An 8640-nucleotide genomic window follows, 5' to 3' on the forward strand; every position below is an offset into this window, starting at 1 on the left:
CAAGTTATGGAAGCAACCCAAGTGTCCTTCGATTGATGAATGGATAAAGAAGAGGTGGTATACATATACAATGGAATATTACTGAGCCATAAAAAAGAATGAAATCTTGCCGTTTGCAACAACATGGATGGAGCTAGAGAGTATTATGCTAAATGAAATAAGTCAGTCAGAGAAAGACAAATACCATATGATTTCACTTATATGTGGAATTTAAGAAACAAAACAAATGAATAAAAAGAGACAAACCAAAAAACAGACTCTCAACTCTAGAGAACAAACTGATGGTTGTCAGAGGAGAGGTGGGTGAGGGGATGGGTAAAATAGATGATGGGGATTAAGGAGTGTACTTATGATGAGCACTGAGTAATGTATGGAATTGTTGAATCACTATATTGTACACCTGAAATTAATATAACACTGTATGTTAACCAAACTGGAATTTTAAAAAAAACTTTGAAAAAGTATTTAAAAAGTCTATTTATAAAAATTATTATATATTAAAATTTATGTTTTGTGTGTCTAAAAATTTTTTTCTCTTATTCAGCTCTGTATTTAAAACATAATTGCCAATACTATGTATATTTGTGCCGCATTAGATGCTTCTCTTCATAGTTCAATAAAAATAAAGTTTGATAGTATTTAAGGCAGATTGGGGTGCCTGGGTGGCTTAGTTGGTTGGGTGACTAACTGAATTTCGGCTCAGGTCATGATCTCAGGGTTGTGAGATCAAGCCCCAGGTCAGGTTCCATGCTCAGCACAGAGTCTGCTTGAGATTTTCTCCCTCTCCCATGCCCCTCCCCCTGTTCACATTCATGCGCATGCATACAGGTATGTGTGCGCTCTCTCACTCTCTCTAAATAAATAAATAAAAATTTTTTTTTAAGATTTTATTTTATTTATTTGACCGACACGGCAAGAGAAGGAACACAAGCAAGGGAAGTGGGAGAGGGAGAAGCAGGCTTCCCGCTGAGCAGGGAACCCGTAAATAAATAGATAAAATCTTTTTAAAAAATATTTAAGGCAGATTATTTTCTTCTACCAGCCTTGTTTCATTCAAATGTGTTTCTCCCCTCATTCCTGCAGGCATTTTTTAATCCCTTTTTCCTATGCTTGTGTAGAAATATACAAACATTTATACACATACGGAGATCTTTTCCACAAATAATGGATTGTACTATAAATATTAACTATTCAGTTGGCTGTTTCTATGTAATAATTCATCATGAACATCCCTCAAGTTCAATAGACTTCCTTTTAAATCATTCTTTCTAATGGTTATATAACAATTTGTTGTATGGATATACTACATTTTATTTAGCCATCTGGCTACTGATAGACATTCCATTTGTTCTCAGTTCTTTGCTTCCAAAAACAATGTTATACATAAATTCTGCATAAATCTCTACATACTGGTACTTTCATTTCTCTAGGATGGAGTCACATACAGAATTGCCTGAGTCAAAAGGAATGTATGTGTCCAATTAGAGGTATATGTGGCGATCAATAATGGAAACTGACTAACAGAGGTTTAAACAAACAAGGGTTACAAACGTCTGGAGGTAAGTAGTAATGGGTATTGATTGAAGAACCCAAGCTCTCATATGTTTTTCTGTTCTGCTATCCTAAGCGTATTAGCATTTTGTCCTCACACTTGCTTCCTCATGGTTACAAAATGGCTGCCAAACTCCAGGCATCAGTCATGTTTATAGTCAAGGTAAAGGGGGAAAGGTAGCAACATTCATATTTGTATCTTATATAAGCAAAGCAAAGCAAAGGCCTTCCCAGAGATTTGTCAGCAGTCTTTCCTTTACATTGTCTTTTTTTTTTTTTTAAGGAATTTATTTATTTGACAGAGACAGCGAGAAAGGGAACACAAGCAGGGGGAGTGGGAGAGGGAGAAGCAGGCTTCCTGTGGAGCAGGGAGCCCGATGTAGGGCTCGATCCCAGGACCCTGGGATTATGACCTGAGCTGAAGGCAGACGTTTAACGACTGAGCCACCCAGGCGCCCCTCCTTTACATTTTCTTGACCAGAAGTGGGTTATATGACTACTGCTAGACTGGGAAATTGAGTAACTGGAAAAAAACAGTATTGTCCTGATGGTTTAAATCAATTACAATTTATCACCGTGCTTCCACAAACAAAATTATGATTCTACTGGAAAGGAAGAAAAAAGCTGTGGATATTGGTTAGGCAACTAACAGTGTCTACCATAGTGTATATTTTATTTTAATAGATATTGCCAGGACAGTTTACAAATAAATTGTAATAATTCACACTTCTTTCATAGAGTGAGTGTTCATTTTCTGCATCCTTATCAACCCCATATATGAAAACTTTTTGCACTTTTACTGGTCTGATATATGAAAAAGTATACCAGTGATGTTTTAATTTGCATTTTCCTGACAATAAGATTGAGCATCTTGTCATACGATAATTGGTCATTTGGATTTACTCTTCTCTGAATTATTATTCAAACTTTTAATTCATTTTTAATTGGCTTTTCTTTTCCTTATAACCTGTACAATCTTTTTTTTTTTTAAGATTTTTTTATTTTTTATTAGAGAGAGAGAGTACAAGCAGGGGGAGCGGCAGGGAGAGGGAGAAGCAGGCTCCCAGCTCAGCAGGAAGCCCGACGTGGGGCTTGATCCCAGGACCCCGGAATCATGACCTGGGCCGAAGGCAGCCGCTTAACCGACTGAGCCACCCAGGCACCCCTAACCTGTACAATCTTTCTGTGTGATATTAACTATTTTTCCGTCATTTGTATTACAAATACTTTCCCAAAATGTCTTTTGACTTTATTTATGGTGTCTTCTGCCATGTTTAAAAAAACTGTTCTATATGTAGGTGATTTTGTCTACTTTTTTCTTAATTAGCTCTGGATTTCCTGTCTTTTTTTTTTTTTAATCTTCCCAAAACTCAGCTTTTATTACAGAGTACTCTAAATTAGATATACTTTTCTCTGTTAACGTTTTGCATGCTCACTAAAAGTCTGGTCTCCTAAATAGGCATAATGAAAAAATACAATATTAAAACTTTTTTGAGGAAAAATAGAAGAAATATTTTAGCACTTAGATATGTAGATTATTCCCAAAATAGTTTAACACTCAACCACCTAGTTTTATCAAAATTAATTTTCTCTGAAGTAGGCACTGTCCCCAGCTACAGACAATCCTTGCCTTGTACAGTAACGTCAGACCATAAAAATGGCCATTCAAAGCAATCTTAATAATTGATGGGGGAAATGATTGTTCTGTGACCTTTAAAAATCTGTCAAAATATTAAAAACTCTTACCATCAGTTATAAGTGTAAAATAAAATGAATAATTGTAGTAAGTACTAGTACACTATAATTTAAAACATTAGAAACATTGAGATTTGTGTTATTTCATTGTAAACAACTAATCAAGAGTAGTTTGAACAGTACTTGCCCTTTTGTTACCTTATGATACTGAGTAAGCATCTTTTCTATACCATTGCAACTTGGCATACTCTTTTTAAGTTTGGATCCGCTTCTGCCGTTTTATCAGCTGTGCTTACAACATTGCAAAATCTCTCTGCAATTTCCTTTACTGTGAATTTTTTTTACCATCACTTCCTTTGGGCCATATTCATCCTTTTCATCACAACCAGTTTCCCCATTTACACTAGGCGTGCCTTCACGAGGTTCCTCTAGCTGCGAATTTCGGCTCTGGAATAGCAGCAGCATCAACATTCCCGTCAGTGATTTCTTCTACAGCTCCATTTACGTTCAATTCAGATCTCACTTCTAGCATTAACAGTTTTCATTTCTTTTTTTTTTTTTTTTTTAAGATTTTATTTTTTATTTGCGAGAGAGACAGTGAGAAACAGAGAGCATGAGAGGGAGGAGGGTCAGAGGGAGAAGCAGACTCCCTGCTGAGCAGGGAGCCCGATGCGGGACTCGATCCCGGGACTCCAGGATCATGACCTGAGCCGAAGGCAGTCGCTTAACCAACTGAGCCACCCAGGCGCCCAACAGTTTTCATTTCTTCACTACACTTTCATCTTTGTTGGCCAGTTCTTTTGATGATCTATTTTTGTAAAATGTCACAGAAGGAGACAACGCACCCATGCTTTGCTGTCTGAGCAAACTGAATGACGGATGTCAGTAACAAATCATTAGCAGAATTTGAGAGAAGTACCATGACTGGTCACTGATCGTGAAGCACCTCTGTTACATAATGATCTGTGGACCAAATAGCTAGCAGGGGTATTTGTAGTTCAGGTAGCTACTCCCAGTATATACCATGGTAACTGACATTCGAACTGTGCCAATGAAGGACCGCCTTTACCTACTTGTGGACATTGACCCAGACAGGCTTAAATCTGACTGCTGAGTAATAGCCCATTTAAATTTACATCAACTCATGAATCTTGAAGCACCCTACATGCAACATGAGTGCACACTGAGTGCATGTTGAGGTGGTTCTCAGATTTTCATCATTTGGCAGTCGACTTGAAAATGTATCTTAGAATGACAGTTTTAGAAATACAGAAGGGACCTTTGGGGAGCCTGGGTGGCTCTGTCAGTTGGGTGTCCGACTCTTGGTTTCAGCTCAGGTCGTGATCTTGAGGTGGTGGGATGGAGCCCACATCGGGCTTACAGTCGGTGGGAAGTCTGCTTGAGATTCTCTCCCTCTCCCTCTGCCCCTCTCCTCGCTCTCTCTCTCTAAAATAAATAAATAAAATATAAAAAAAAAAAAAGGGGGGCACCTGGGTGGCTCAGTTGGTTAAGCGACTGCCTTCGGCTCAGGTCATGATCCTGGAGTCCCGGGATCGAGTCCCGCATCGGGCTCCCTGCTCAGCAGGGAGCCTGCTTCTCCCTCTGACCCTCCCCCCTCTCATGTGTTCTCTCTTTCTGATTCTCTCTCTCTCAAATAAATAAATAAAATCTTAAAAATATATATATATATATATATAAAAAGAAAAGAAATAAAGAAGAGATCTTTAAAGATCCGATAATTTGATGCCACAAATTATCCAGCATGTTTGTTATGAATGATTTCTCCTCCTTTGATTTCAATTTGCTCATGTAGTCGCTTGAGGTCTCAGCAGCACGGAGCCCCACATTTGGTGGAACCCCAGGCAGGACAAACATAGAAACATCCTGAAAATCAGGAGACCCTGGCGATCACAGGCCTCACTCTTCGCTGGTATCACTTACCTGTCAGAACCAGCTGTTGCCTTCCTTGTGAGCCTATTTTTTTGTCTTGTTCCAGTTTCTGGAGCAAATTCAGTTTGCTTTCGTGGGTTTGCAAATTGTAATGACCGCAAAGCTTTAGCAGTTCTTCCATCTGAATCAGGTTTTCTTCTCTGCTATTCTTAGAATCAACATCCACACTGCCATTGATTATCTGTGTTCATTTTGGACAAAGTTTCCAGTCAAGTACAAGCTGTCTTCCAAATCTTGCACTCATCTAAGTCAATTACATGCAAATTTTTTTGGCTAATTTTTTATGTATGTTAAATGAGTCACAAACACGACTTCTGCAAATTCTCAAGTCTGCCTATGTGCTAGGTTTCCTGTCTTGCTCAGGAAAGTCTTCCTTTTCTCCTTTAAACTTACAGCCTTAAAACTTATTATAAGACAGTGATAAATAAAGCAATATAAGCAATGTAAGTTCAATATTTTCTTTATTTTACAGTTAATTCCTATGAACGTGTTTTCATGGTCAGGTACCTGGGCATGTGATTAAGTCCGGGCCCCACCACTGTGGACTTTGGGCAGATTACTTAACTTCCCTGGGTCTCAGTTTCCTCATTATTAAAATGAGGGTATTATAGCTGGAAGCTTGTACCTCTTAACCCCCTTCACCTAATTTTGCACAAGTACAGCACAGGGGATACAGTTAATAATATTGTAATAATGGTGTAGGGAGACGGATCGTAGCTACACTTACCTTGGTGAAGATGGTGTAAAGTATAGAATTGAAGTCACTATGTGTGCTCCTGAAACTAATACAACATTGTATGTCAACTATACTTCAATAATAAATTTTTTTAACTTAAAAGTTTTTAATTAAAAAACTCAGAACAATTTTTTAAGCTGTATTTATTTGAGAGAAAGAGAGAGAGAATGTGGGGAGGTGGGGAGGGAGAGGGAGAGAAGCAGACTCCCTGCTGAGCACAGAGCTGGACACAGGGCTCGATCTCACAACCCTGAGATCATGACCTGAGCCGAAATCAAGAGTCAGATACAACCAACTGAGCCACCCAGGCGCCCCCCGAACAATTTTTTTAAATGAGGGTATTAACTGTACCTAACTCAGGGAGGTTTTGTGAGGCTTAAATGTATAAATTAATGCATAAAAGCTCTTAGCCCAAAGACTGGCCCATAGCAAATACTCAATAAATAGCTATCCTATTCATTATTATTAGCAATACAAACAATCTACATTACACATCTGTTTGTTTTGTTGGTGTCACCCTCATTGATCCCTGGGAATCGTGCTACATACACAAAGCAAAATCTCACTCAACACAGGTGTGTTGTGAATGCTCCCTGAAACCCATTCACGCTACCATGTCAGGTGTCTGCTCAGGGCACACGGTAGAGATGAGGGGAGCAAGCGTTCACAGGGGAGCTGGGCCAGCCAGGTTTCATCATGTCAGCTGCCTGGGAAGGGCATTCCGACGTGGGCCCCGCGACTCAGCAGTCATTGCACAAGGCACCGGGAACACACCCTCGGGGAGACGCACGTAGTCACAAAGCAGGTATAGTGTGTCTGCCAGGGCCCCCCACCCCTAAACTAGAGGGCAGTAAGAGGTGACAGACACAAAGATGAGACTCAAAGGGCATGTGACAACCTCGTTCCTGAGGGACTCTGGCAGGCCCTCCTCCCTGGGCCCCCACCCCTCCAGCTGGCCCCAGGGTCACCTGCCTCAGAGGGGACAGCTGGGGGTGGGGGGGACAGGTCAAAGCGCTAACTCTTAAAAATTGCTGCTCAGGGGCACCTGGGTGGCTCAGTCGTTAAGCGACTGCCTTCAGCTCAGGTCATGATCCCAGGGTCCTGGGATCGAGCCCCACATCGGGCTCCCTGCTTGGCGGGAAGCCTGCTTCTCCCTCTCCCACTCCCCCCTGCTTGTGTTCCCTCTCTTGCTGTCTCTCTCTCTGTCAAATAAATAAAATCTAAAAAAAAAAAAAATTTAGTGCTTTTTCTGTAGTTAAGTTTATTCCTAGATATTTTATTGTTTTGGTGCAACAGTTGTACATGGGACTTTGTTTTTTAGAGAGAGAGAGAGAATGCGTGTGTTGGGGTGGGGAGGTAGGGGCAGAGGCGGAGGGAGAGAGAGAATCTCAGGCAGAGTCTGTGCTGAGTGCAGAGCCTAACACGGGGCTTGATCCCATGACCCTGAGATCATGACCTGAGCCAAAATCAAGAGTCTAACGTGCTTTTTTTCTTAATTTATTTTTTTTAAGATTTTATTTATTTATTTGAGAGAGAGCGCGTGCGAGAGAGCACAAGCAGGGAGAGCGGCAGAGGAAGGGGGAGAAGCAGGCTCCCCACCGAGCAGGGAGCCCGATGCGGGGCTTGATCCCAGGACCCTGGGGACATGACCTGAGCCGAAGGCAGACACTTAACCAACTGAGCCACCCAGGCGCCCCTGGGTTTCTAATTTCACTTTCTTAATTTTTTGTATAGCAGGATTGTGACTTTCATTTTCTTCTTTATGCTTTTCTGCATTTTCTGTAGTGTTCTTTTTTATCTCATTTGCCTGTTTCTCACCTAGGTCAGAATTCAGCTTCTGTCCCTCAAAGGCCCCTGCTCCTGGCTCCATCTCCCTGCATCTTCACCCCACCCCCCTGCACTCCTACCCCTAATGCCTCTACCACCAGACTCTGCTTCCCGCTGTGTGTCCTATAGTGCATACGTGCAAGAAACAAAGGGATTTTAAAAAAAAAATTTGGAGTCATGTTTCAGGCTTCTCTTGAGAAATCAGAAGACCTATCATACTGCTCCAGGATTCCCATTTGGCAACAACCACTTGGTGCCATCTATGTTCATTCCGTTTCCAGTTCACGTTCCTAGTACAGCCTGTTGTCCCTGCAACCTGGGAAAGCTGAGTATTAAGTGGTTTATTTTTCAATAGAACGGTTTTTCTTTTTCCATTCCCATAAGAAAAATGAACAATCAGGAGGTCCATCTGCATCAGGAAAAATTCTAGAGAGCAACTTTCCTCATAAAATGAAGGCTATTCCTACATGTTTATTATGCGAAGAGGGGTCTGTTTCACTCATTTACATCAGCTGCCTGACCTCTGACCTAGATGATGGCCAAGGTGCCTTCCCAGCTTGGGTGCTCATGATTTCTGGATGTGCTGGGCACTCTCTGGCTTAAGATAAGAATGAAAGAGAAGCTCCCTGACCCACGCACCAGCTCCTGACCCTCGTCTTCTCCCTCAAGCCAGCCTACGGGCTTGACCTTGGGGAAATCAGAGAAACAAACGGCACCTTCTGTGACCCCATTACTGCAAGCCAGGAAAGAGCCATCCCACCTGCGCTGGGCTACATCTCACCTGCACAATATTTTGGGCTCCTAATAACTGAAGACCCAACTAAAAGTGACCTAAATGAAATCAGGAGGAGCCTCACTGGGCATAAAGGTGAACAAATCAC

At 41.3% G+C, this 8640-nt stretch overlaps 1 pseudogene; it reads right to left on the minus strand.

The window, feature by feature from the left end:
- Window positions 1–4999: 4999 nt before the first annotated feature.
- On the minus strand, window positions 5000–7802 carry LOC118007549 (annotated as a pseudogene).
- Window positions 7803–8640: the final 838 nt, after the last annotated feature.

Source organism: Mirounga leonina, unplaced genomic scaffold (assembly GCF_011800145.1).
Source record: "Mirounga leonina isolate KUSES-001 unplaced genomic scaffold, KU_Mleo_1.0 Mir_125, whole genome shotgun sequence".
NCBI classification, from domain to species: Eukaryota; Metazoa; Chordata; class Mammalia; order Carnivora; family Phocidae; genus Mirounga; species Mirounga leonina.